Genomic DNA, 12,507 nt, shown 5'->3' on the forward strand with positions numbered 1-12,507 from the left:
CGAAGGAGCAGCAGGAGGGGACTAAAGGGAAGGCACACATTTAGGAGGTGTTCAGAAGGTAGGCACGATGGAGCTTAGTGACGGCTCTGGGACAGGAGGTAAAGGGGAGGGCATGTCGAGGGGCCCCCTGGTTTCCTGTTTGGGTAATCAGGTTGTTGGCAAAACACTAACAAGAGAGGAGACGCAAGCCAAAAAGCAGTTTGAAGGGGCGCCTGGGTGGCTCAGTTGGTTAAGCGACTGCCTTCAGCTCAGGTCATGATCCTGGAGTCCCGGGATCGAGTCCCGCGTCGGGCTCCCTGCTCGGCAGGGAGTCTGCTTCTCCCTCTGATCCTCCTCCCTCTCATGCTCTCTGTCTCTCATTCTCTCTGTCTCAAATAAATAAATAAAATCTTTAAAAAAAAAAAAAAAAGCAGTTTGAAGTGGGGAGGTGAAGGGCAGGAGGGAGAAGAAAGGGTTCCAAATTGGACATGATAAATTTGAGGTGCTGAAAGCCATGTAAATGGGGAGCCAAGGAAGCAGGTGGGTATTGAAGGCATCAGGGAAAAAATCGGGCCAGTGGGACCCACTCTCTGCATGACCTTGAGCTCCGAGTCTTCATCTGAATGATGAAGGAGCACACTTGTATGTGGCTCCAGTGAGCCCGGAAAGTGCATCCTTGGGGTGCCAATGGATGCCTGGAAATGAGCATCAGAGGGAGGGTCAAAGACCCACCAAACCTTTCTCATGTTGTGCCACAGAGGAGTGTTTTCAACCATATCTTTCTCTCTCTTTTTTTTTTAAAGATTTTATTTATTTGACAGAGAGAGACACAGCGAGAGAGGGAACACAAGCAGGGGGAGTGTGAGAGGGAGAAGCAGGCTTCCTGCTGAGCAGGGAGCCCGATGCAGGGCTCGATCCCAGGACCCCAGGATTATGATCTGAGCCGAAGGCAGACGCTTAATGAATGAGCCACTCAGGCGCCCCTTCAACCATATTTTCATGAGAAAGAGCCTCAAATGTCTGTTCCCAGGCCCCCAAAGCAGCCCTGAAGATAACTCATCACTCAGGATACCAAAGAAATCCTCAGCCCTGACGCCGGCACTGGATTTCATACTGGCCTGCCCAGAACCCCAAACATGGTTCACTCTCAGGTGCCATTTTTAATGAGCCCCTGAAAGGTGCTCAGGTCCTCCCTCTCAGCATCCTCTGGGTTGCATCTTCTAGCAAGAGGAACGGTGGCGGGTGGGCTCAGGCTGACTTCTGTGGAGCCACAGCCTTTCAGCAGCCACCAGGACTCCAGCAGAAATAATTCATATTCTTTACCGAATTATTAAGTATCAGGCATCATAAGACACCTTCATGTTTCAACAAATAGAGCTGACATGATTGTCTATACATAACCAAAAAAACCACTTCAACCCATATCAACACATCCCTTGCATTATATACAAAAATTAACTTGAAAAGAATCATAAACCTTAAACTATAAAATTTCTAAAAGAAAACATAGAAGAAAATCTTTGTGACTTTGGGTTAGGCAAAAATTTCTCATGTAGGACATGACAAACACCAGTCATTTTTCTTTTTTTAAGTTCATCAACTGAACCTTACCAAAATTTAAAATCTTTTCTTCCAAAGATGTGATTAAGAAAATTAAAAGCTAAGTCACAGACTGAGAGAAAATATTTGCAAAAGACATAGCTGATAAAGGATTCTCACAACTCAATAATAAGAAAACAAATAACCTGATTTAAAAATGAGCAAAATATGTGAAGATACACTTCACCAAAGAAGATATATGGATGGCAAATAAACACATTAAAAGATGTTCAACATCAGTAATTACTAGGGAAATGCAAGTTAAAACCACAATGAGACACCACTGCACACCTATTCAAATGGCTATATCAAAAAGAGAGAAAAAGGAAAAGAAAGAAGAAAAAAGGAAGAAGGAAGTAAGGAAGAAAGGAGGGAGGGAGTATACACTTCTAGGTATACCCAAGATTAAGGAAAACGTGTTCACACAAAAACATGTGCAGGAATATAGCAACTTTATTCCCAATAGTAAAAAGCTAGAAACAATTCATTCAACTAGTGAACAGGTCCATGCTTACTTCCAAACTCCTTCCATCCATGCCACTTAGCAATAAAGAGGAGCAAACTATGGACACATGCAGCAAGATGATGAACCTCAGATGCATTATGCTAAGTGAAAGAAACTGGACTCAGAAGGCCACACACTACAAGATTCCATCTATGAAACATCTGGAAATGACAAAACTACAGGACAGAACACAGATCAGTAGTTGGCAGGGGCTGGAGGTGGGGGCTCGATGACAAAAGGGCACAAAGGAACTGTTAAGACCGATAGGAATGTCCCATATCCTGACCAAAGCAATGGTTACGCAGCTATCTGTAGGTATCCAACGTCACGGAACCACATTGAAAATGGACGGATTTTGCTGTATGTAAAAAAGATCTCAGTGAACCTGACTTAAAGGGGGAAAATATGATGAAAAGTACTTTCATGGGACTTCCCCTTTCACTTCCAAGATAACGTGTTTATGGACATTGCTCACCAAACTGCCCTCATCGTTTGGAACAGTCAGAATTTTATGCTTTCCTTTGTACAACAGGACGGACAAACTGAAAACAGAAGTCTAATAGCCGAACTCCAAAGAACCTAGTCATAGCTCACTCCTCCTGGGTCTGTGCTTCCCCTCAGCCAACCATTTCATGAAACCTCAGGTGTGTGTATGTAGACACACACACACCACAGGGATTTGGGCCCAACATCCAAGAGGTGTCGTCGCGACTCCTCTTGTGTGCTGCTATTGGAAATGTAAATGGATACAGGCTTTGTGGAGGGCAAATTGTATTAAAAGCGCTAAAAATGCTCATTTTTTTTTAACCCTGAAGTTCCACTTTATCCTAAGAAATTAATGAGATAAATAAGTGTACAGGAAATAATAGTAATAGTTGTAACAATGGTAACTTCAAGGGTGATCCTTCCTAAAGGTATCAAAATGCCTAAAAGCGCAGACTCAAGTTAAACTGGCTGGTTTGAATGCACCTCTACCACTCACTAGCTGTGTGACCTCGTGGTAAGTTACTAAACCTCTCTGTGCCACAGTTTCATTATCTGTGAAATGGGCGTAATAATAGTATCTGTATCTTAGGGCTGTTGAGGGAGAAAATGAGATGACATATGTAAAGGCCCATAGTAAGCTTTCTAAAAGTATGAGCTACTGTTATGAGCTGAATTGTGTCCCTCAAAATTCATATATTGAAGTCCTAACTCCCAGAACCTCCGAATGTGACTATATTTGGAGATAGGGTCTTTAAAGAAGTAAAGTTAAAATGAGGTCATTAGGGTGGGCCCTAATCCAAAATGACTGGTGTCCTTACAAGAAGAGGAAATTTGGACACACACAGGTCCAGAGGGAAGACCATGTGAAGACACGGGGAGAAGGTGGCCATTTACAAGCCAAGGAGAAAGGTCTCAGGAGAAACCAACCCCGCAGACACCTTCATCTCTGGACTTCTAGCCTCCAGAATTATGAAGAAACAAATTCCTGCTGTTTAAGCCACCCAGTCTGTGGCACTTTGTTACGGCGACCCTAGCGAACAAATGGAGCTATTAAATCCGCAAGTAGGGAGACTGGTTAAGTGCGTTTACAATGTCATACAATGATATGCTGTGCAGCCACTAAAAACAATGCTCTTGGTATGCATTTACTGATCTATAATAAAATACTATTAATGTGAGGGGACACTAGCTATATCATAGTATGTATAGAATAACACTTGTTTATGTGTATGTGTGTGTATAAATAAATAAGATACGGGAAGCATGATTATCTTAGGGAAAATCTTATGGGATTTCTTTTTGACGTTTCTAATTTTTCTATCATGAACAAAAATTGTTTATGCATTACAAGAAAAAACGTAGGTGTAGGTGCCGGGGCGCCTGGGTGGCTCAGTTGGTTAAGCGTCCGCCTTCGGCTCAGGTCATGATCCCAGGGTCATGGGATTGAACCCCGGGCCAGGCTCCCTGCTCAGCAGGGAAGTCTGTTTCTCCCTCTGCCCCTCCCCCTGCTTGTGCTCTCTCTCTCTCAAATAAATAAATAAAATCTTTAAGAAAAAATGAAGGGTGCTTTTGGAGCCAATCACCCTGACGTTGACTACAGCTGACATCACTCAACAGGGATCCCCAGACAGGAGCTGGAGGAAGAGAGGAGCCAGTGGATCCTTGTCTGACTTCAGGGTAGAAGGGTGTGGGCAGGTCATCCCCCTTTGAAAAACCCAAATCAATCAATTCTGGAAGACTCATTTTTTGACCAAAGATTCCAGCACAGATTCCAAGTAGAGCTCCTCCCCCGCCATTCTCTTCCACTGTCACCAGCTCCTCCTTCCCCCTTTCCTGTCTTTCTGGAAAGTCCACAGGTTATAAACACAGTGTGCCAGGCTCCAGAGGCCAGGAACAGCCTGCAAGACATTTAGATTTGCCCCTAGGATTAATGACTTCAAGAAGCGTTTGCCAGGAACTCTTCAAAGCCGAAAACAGAAGCCCTGGAGCATTAAATATAAATAAATACTTAGTCGATTGGTTTCTTCCTTGCTTTTCAAAGGGCAATTTACTTCCTGGATTACCATTACAGTAGTCTGCTCTCCGGAAACCAAGATTATTCAAGGGCCACAGCTCAGGGTTGGGGCAAAAGGAAAAAAAAAAAAATCTAAAGATCACCTTGTTATAGATCTGCTGTGAGCTGTATTTCCTTGTAGTTGGCCTGCATCTGGAAAGGGAGAAGCAAAAGCGTTATTGTTGTGTGTGCCCCACCTAAGGCATGTTGTTTCTGACTGCAGACCTGTATTTTTCTCCCTTCGAGGTATATTAATTCCATTTGGGGCGTGGGAGAGGGGGAAGCCCAGTTTCTCTATGTTAACAAGAAAGCAGGTGTCTGTCCCTGTAGCTCACGTGGAGAGTCAATTCAGCAAACACTTAATGAGCTTCTAGACGGTGCCAGAAACTGTGTTGAGGCCAGAGAAAGCTACGATTTAAGACTTGGTGTCCACTGTCAGAAAATATGCAATGTGTTGGGCAAACATGAGCAATACAAGGCTGCGGAGATAGTTATCACAACAGCCTGGGTTTCTAACCAAGGCCAACATGGGGGCACCTGGTCTGGGACCTGCAGACCCTGCTGGCAAAGTGTGCATGTGTGTCCTTAGACACCGGACGGTCCTCGGTTCTCCAAGGGCTGTGCAGGGCAAGAGACTACCGGAATAAAGGTGGGGAGGTGCATTCTGACACCTTGCACCCTGCAGCAGCTTGGGGTGAAGTGGTGACTCCTGGGACAGGAGTATGGCCATTCGATTCCATTTCAGGAAGAGTTCTTTCATGTTCTGATAGAGTCCCTCGCATGATCACCTCCCCATGGGCAGTGTTGGAGCTGACAACATTAGGTCTTTCCCTCCGGGCATGCCATCGCCGCGACGCACGTTTATCTAGCACGCATTACGTGCCACACACTGAAACCAGGAACTTCATTTACATTCTACATTGATCTTGCAAGGTAGGGCTATTATTACTGTTTGACAGATGAGGCAACCGAAATTCACAGATACTGAAGCCAGGATTCAAACCCACCCACGTCTAGCTGTGAAAGTAGCAGACCTTGTAGAGCACTCAGTACGTGCCAGGCATGGCTCAAGTGTTTCATCTGTGCTTCTTTACACTTTTACAAGAACTCTAGGAGAGAAGTACTATTATTATCCCCACTTTACAAACAAGTAAACTGAGGCAGAAAGGTTAAATACTCAAAGCCACACAGCTAATACCAGTAGAGGTGTGATTTCAACCCAGGCTCTCCAACTTCTGCGTTCGTGCTCTTCACCACTGCAGACTTTGAAGATACAACTTCAACGTTTACCCTTATTCCTCTAAACCACAAGATTAATTTATATTCCATTCGTTGTTTTGTGAGGCGATCAAGTCCTTTTAACACACATTCGCTTTGTTTCAACGACAGAATCACTAACTCATCCATTTCTCCATGCCTTGAACAAGCACTATTGAAGGTCCACGGTTGTCCAGGCCGTCTGGGGTAGGCGCACGTGCTGTGCCCACTGGTTTGTTTTTTGTTTTGGGGTTTTTGTGTGTGTGTGTTTTGTTTTGTTTTTTTAAGATTTTATTTATTTATTTGAGAGAGAGGAAGAGGGAGCACAGAGGGAGAGGGAGAAGCACACTCCCCACAGAGCAGGGTCCCAACACAGGACTCAGTCCTAGTACCCTGGGATCATGACCTGAGCCGAAGGCAGACGCTTAACCAACTGAGCCACCCAGGCGCCCCAACTGTGCCCGCTGTTTGCTAAAGGTTTACACCACTCCTCTACACTAGGGACCTCCCATGAAATGCAGTAAGATGTGGAGTTTGATTAGCCCTTAGAAAAGGCTGTAACTGGATCTAGGCTGATGATTGTAGGAAAATTTACTGGATGAGTAGAACTGGTCAAAGTACTGGCTATTCCGAAATGGAAGTATAACCCAGTTCCCTTTGGAGAATTGCTTTATTTTTCTTGATGGATTACTTCTCCTGAAATACAATTTTCACTACGTCTGTCTAGGGGGGAAAAAACAAACAGGTTGCATGTCTTGAGCTGTGTTTGTGCAAACTTTCATGCCAGACCAGGAGCTTCCATACTTGGATACTGCTCTTATGCAGCTTCATCTTCTGTGACCCCTCGGTTTAGACCATAAGTTTGTTCATTCATTTGTTCACTCATTCATTCATTCAACCAATATTTACAGGGGGCTTACTTTGTGCCGGGCACAGTTCTAGGCACTAGGGATACAGCAGTGAACAAAGCAGATAAGGGTCTTATCTTCATGGAATTTATATTGTGGTTGAGGGAGACAGATGATAATCACAAAAATACTATATGCAAGGTTTTGGAAAGTGGTATGAAGGTAAATGAAACCAAGAGAAGTGGGGGGAATAGGTGCTGGGGAGGAAGTGGCTGTTTTGCCCAGTGTTGTCAGGGCCCGCTGTCTGAGAAGGCGATATGGAAGCAGAGATCCAAAAAGGATGAGGGAGTAAGACACGTACAAATCTGCTGGAAGGTCATTCAGGTGCCACAAATAGCAGTTTCAAAGGCCCTGAGGCAGGAGGGTGTTTGGCTGGCTTGAGGAACATCTAGGAAGAATGTGTGGCTGGCACAGAAGAGCCCACTGGAAGGCCACTTTCCCTTGGCTCTTACTTTGAGTGAGATGAGAAATCCTTAGAAGTGTCCAAGTAGGGTGTGGCCTGCCCCACCTGGACTTACCCCAACCTCCTGCTGGTCCCCCCATCCCACCTTCCAGGGCTTCTCAGAGCTTGTGCTCACCTGGCCCATTCCCCCACCCACCCCCATCCCGCCAAGCTAGGGGATCAGCTCTTCATTACCCATCCAGATGGGAGCCATCATTGTTGTCTTTCTAGTTCATGTTAATCTTTGCTTTTCCTGAACTCCTAGTGGACATACCACATGACAGTCTTTGAAAGTTGCTATCATATCCTTCCTCCCTTTTTTTTTTTTTGAGTATTATTGACACACATTGTTAACATTAGTTTCAGGTGGTATCCCTCTTCTGTGCATGTAACCTTTCTGTTTCCCTTGGTAAGCTGATAACATCCACATCCAAGTTCCCAGGCTAGACCCATCTCCAGGGCCCAGTGGACAGTCTCATCAGGATTTGGTCCAGACTCCTCACCATCATCACACCCAATGTCAGGTTCATCAACCTCTTCTGAAATGTGCTTCCCTACTCCCCATAATCTTTATTTTGGTAAGAGGCTTCACCCAGTCACCCTCTGGTTGGGAGGGCAGGCTCTGCAGCTCTATATCCACTCCCTTCCCGTCCCCACATGCCCTCTGCCCAACCCTTCCCTCCACTCTCACCTCTGCTACGTTGGCTGAGGCCCTGACCCCCTCCCCGCTTGACAGTGAGGCTGGCCTCCCTTCTTGGTATTGTGCTGCTCTCTAACCAATCTTCCCCCTTGCTCCTTAGGTGATGTTTCTAGAAGGCAAATCTGCTCTCATTATTCCCCTGCTCAAACCCCTTTAGTGGCTCCCTGTGGCTCTCAGAATAAAGTCCAGTCTCCTTTGTTTGGCAAAATTTAAAAAATAAAATACAGTCTCCAAGACCCAACAACTCTGCTTATTCAGAATTGAGATTCAGCATTTCAACAGAGTAGAAACACGGAATTAAACTAAAAAAAGGAAACTATCAGGGGAAAAGACTCACAAGGATGCTATGTTAAGGTTGAAAAAATATAAGCTTAAGTGGAACAGAATAAGGATAACTTGGTTTAATAGCTATTCCTGAAAAACAGACACCCTAGGGTTTCTGACAACTGTAAATTCAGTATGTGACAACAGCATACCGTCACCATCTGCAGAAATGTCACTCCCAGATCCTGCTCTGGGGGTCACACATTTTCAGTGGAATGTTGGCATCCTGGAGTTTCCCCAGAGGAAGATGGCTAAGATAGTGAGATTCTGCAGACCTAGCCAGGTAGAAAAGTTCTCATTTGTTTGACTTTCATTCAATCCAGTTGAAATGTGTCCTTGACCATTATATGCCATGCTTGAAATCACAAAAGTATGCTATGAAACTTCAGCTAGCTTCCAGATCACCCCCTGCCCTAGGACTCTAGATCCCCCCTTACCCTGCTCCACCTTTTCCCCATTTTCCACAGCACTTACCTCCCTCTGACATACTATGCAATTTCCTTATTTATTATGTATATTGTTGTCTGTCTTCCCCTGCTAGTTTATGACCTTCAAGAAGGCAAGGATCTTGGTTGCCTTTATTCAGGGATGGATCCCAAGTGCCTGCAACAGTATCTGGCACATAGCAGGTATTCAATATACAGAGATAGTGTGTGTACATATATATATACACACACATATATATAAAACTATATATGCTATATATGCATATACATATACACACACCCATATATATATACACTATATAAATGATAGTCTAGTGGAGGCTGACATGGAATTCTGCCCATCAATTTTACTATCTCTCCCTTTCAGGACAATTGGAAAAATGTGCCTTCTATATTTTCACCCAAATTGCTAATTTAATGTGCCTTCTATATTTTCATACAAGTTGTTGGAAAGTGTGGGGCTATAGGTATGCTGATGTATGTGCTCCAAGAGTATGTACAAGGATATTCATGGTCACAGGGTCAGACACAGCAAAAGATTACATGCACCTGTCAATCGACGGAGGTCTGGTATGCTCATCATGCTCGTCAGTCAGTAATAGACTATCATGCAGTCATTTTTTTTAATGATCTGCAGGTACTGGTTTATCAGATCTATAAGTACTGATTTAATCTGATCTCCAAGATATACTATTACATTAAAAAATGGATTTCCTTTTTTTTTATGGCTGATTAAATCCTGCCTCGTGAGACAATATGGCTGGACCTTGAGGACATTATGCTAAGTGAAAAAAGTCAGACAGAGAAAGATAAATACTGTATGATATCACTTATTTGTGGAATCCAAAGAAGTCAGACTCATAGAAACTGAAAATAGAATGATAGTTACCAGGGGTAGGAGGATGGAGGAAACCGGAAGGTGGTAGTCAAAAGGTACAAACTTCCTGGGGCACCTGGGTGGCTCAGTTGTTAAGCGTCTGCCTTCAGCCCAGGTCATGATCCCAGGGTCCTGGGATAGAGCCCAGCATCTTGCTCCTTGCTTAGCGGGGAACCTGCTTCTCGTGCTTGTGCTCTCTCTCTCTCTCTGACAAATAAATAAAATCTTAAAAAAAAAAAGGTACAAACTTCCAGTTATGAGGTGAATAAGTTCTGGAGATCCAATGCACAGCATGGTGACTATAGTTAGCAGTATTTTAATACTCTATTACATAAAATTGCTAAGAGAGTAGATCTTAAATACTCTCACCACACACACACTTGAAGGTAAATATGTGAGGTGATAGAGATGTTATCTATCCTTACTGAGATAACCATTTCACAATATATATGTGTATAAGTCATCACATTGTATACCATAACCATATCCCATAATTATACAATGTTATATGTCAATTATATCTCAAGAAGGCTTGGGGGGGTGGAAAGTGCATAATATCATTTATTACCCTTTCGTATTTGTTTGTTTTTAACAACTGGGGGCTTGAACTCACGACCCTGAGATCAAGACCTGAGCTGAGATCAAGAGTCAGATAGATGCTCAACCCACTGAGCCCCCCAGGTGTTCCCTATATATTTTTTTAATCCTAAGAAATCACTGTATCAGGGACACCTGGGTGGCTCAGTCGGTTAAGCGTCTGCCTTCAGCTCAGGTCATGATCTCAAGGTCCTGGGATTGAACCCTATGTCGGGATTCTTGCTCAGCAGGGAGTCTGCTTCTCTCTCTCTGGCTCTCTCTCTTCCTCACTCGTGCTCTCTCTGTCAAATAAATAAAATCTTAAAAAAAAAAAGAAAAGAAATTACTGTATCAGCCTTTCCCCTGCTTTTGCTTTGTTTTCTTTGCTTGGGTTTTGGTGGCCACATTGGTATTTAACAGGTTTGTTTAGGAATCATTGAACAAGCAAACATTAATCAAGCCCCACAGTATGTCAAGCAGGTGCCAGAACGTTTAAATATGTTATTTCCTTTAATCCTAGGACATTAGTGGTCACTATTCCTATGTCTCAGTTGAAGAAATTGAGACTCAGTGACTTGCCCAGGATCACACAACTCCTGGATCCTACTGGACCTTACCCTTCCATCCCCACGCTTTGTCAGGGCGGAGTCTGCCCAGGCATCTCTCTGCATCTCCTCCGGGGCACACAGACTAAGCCCTGGGCCGCTGTACCGGGCGTATCACCGAGGCCTTCAAGGCACTGTGTCTTCCCGGCCGGCTCCTCCCCTGTCCCCCGCAGAGACGCGGAATGAGGAGGTATTGTCACAGTCCTGTCAGGGAGCAGGGGGTAGCAGCTTTGTCTCTCACCTGCCCAGCAAACAGAACCTCGCTGACGTGCATGTCTGCCCGGGCGGGAGAACATGCCGGAGCCCTGGCACCAGCCTGTCCCCTAGCCTCCCTACTAGCATCGGGGGCCCCTCTCCCACTGCAGGGTCACAGGGAGGAGGGAAGCCTCAGCCCATCAGGGCAGCCTCCATATCAAAAGGGGCTCTGTTATGTCTAAGGCAAAAGGCTGGAATTTAGTTAATTTTATCATTTTAGGGAATTCAACTGTTTTAATGAAAAGAGGTGACCTTGGGGCTAGTGGCGTCACAGATAAGGAGTGCGGACAGCAGCTGCAGATGGGTGACCTTGTTCTGCTTATTAACTGCTTTCCTTCCCCTCTGCTTTTCCACACTCCCTCCCTCGATTTCATTTTCTAGTCCAAGGTTTTCACACCAGGAGGGGAAGGAATAATTAGCACGGCCAAGCCTTGGGAAAATGCTGCTTCAGGGCAATCCACATGTGCTCTGTCAGACCTACAGCCTTCAAGCAGGGGCGGCGGGCACCCACAGGAGGCGAGGTGGCCAGCCTGGCTCCCCCAGGGCCAGGCCCGCTGTCTGCGCAGAGGCACTCCGGGGGAAGTGTTAACCCAGGTGGCTGAGGAAGTGAGGGAGCGCTGCTAATTCTCAGCTGTGCTAATTCAATCCCATTCCACAAACATTTATCAAGCGCCTATTAATGCTAGGATTCAAAGTTAGAAGCTGGGGTTTCGAAGAGAAGTGATGCTATTTGTCCCTAGCACCCACCAAAGAACCAACCTGTGATTGTTTGGGTTGACGGAGCCCAACGGGTGAGCTGCCTAGGCAACCTGCCTAGGGATCAGAAGGAAATTACTGGAATAGACTAAAGCGAGAAATGAGCCCAAGAACTGAAACTGGAGGGACCACTTGGCCCTGGGAAGCCTGCTCAGAAAATGAGGAGCCACACCAGGCGAGGACCCTCACACATGTTGAAGGGTCCAAGGAGGTTCTATATTGTAAATATTCCATCCCATTACACCCTTAAGGACGTCTGCATTTCTCATCTTGTAGGTGCTAATTTGTGGTTTGAAAATGTTTTCCCGAGATAAATGTCATGTGATAAAAGTGTGTGTGAGTGTGAGGGTGTGTTGTTAATGTGCTTGAACAGCTCCTGCCTCTAACCAGTTCCATCTCTGACTTACACCGTCAGAAGTTTATTCACCACACACTTCTGCTAATTCTACGCACCTAACTGGAACCCGCTCTCTATTTAAAACATGAGACGACTTCATTGGCTTATATGTAAGGAGATTATATGATGTACTCTACATGTATTTCTCCAAAAACAATCTATCCCATATGTAGATGACTTTCCAAGTCAATGTTGGGGTAAATCCCTGGAAATTTTCAAACAGGGGAGTTTCAGTGATTTCCCATTAATGGTTTACAATGTGTTCCACACAAGCGCCTAGACAAAACCTTTGTTTTAGCTGAAATGTGCCTTCTAAAATAGAGTGTGCTCTCTCTTCTCTGC

This window comes from Leptonychotes weddellii, chromosome 13, assembly GCF_054177405.1.
Source record: "Leptonychotes weddellii isolate Sample4059 chromosome 13, ASM5417740v2, whole genome shotgun sequence".
Classification (NCBI taxonomy): Eukaryota; Metazoa; Chordata; class Mammalia; order Carnivora; family Phocidae; genus Leptonychotes; species Leptonychotes weddellii.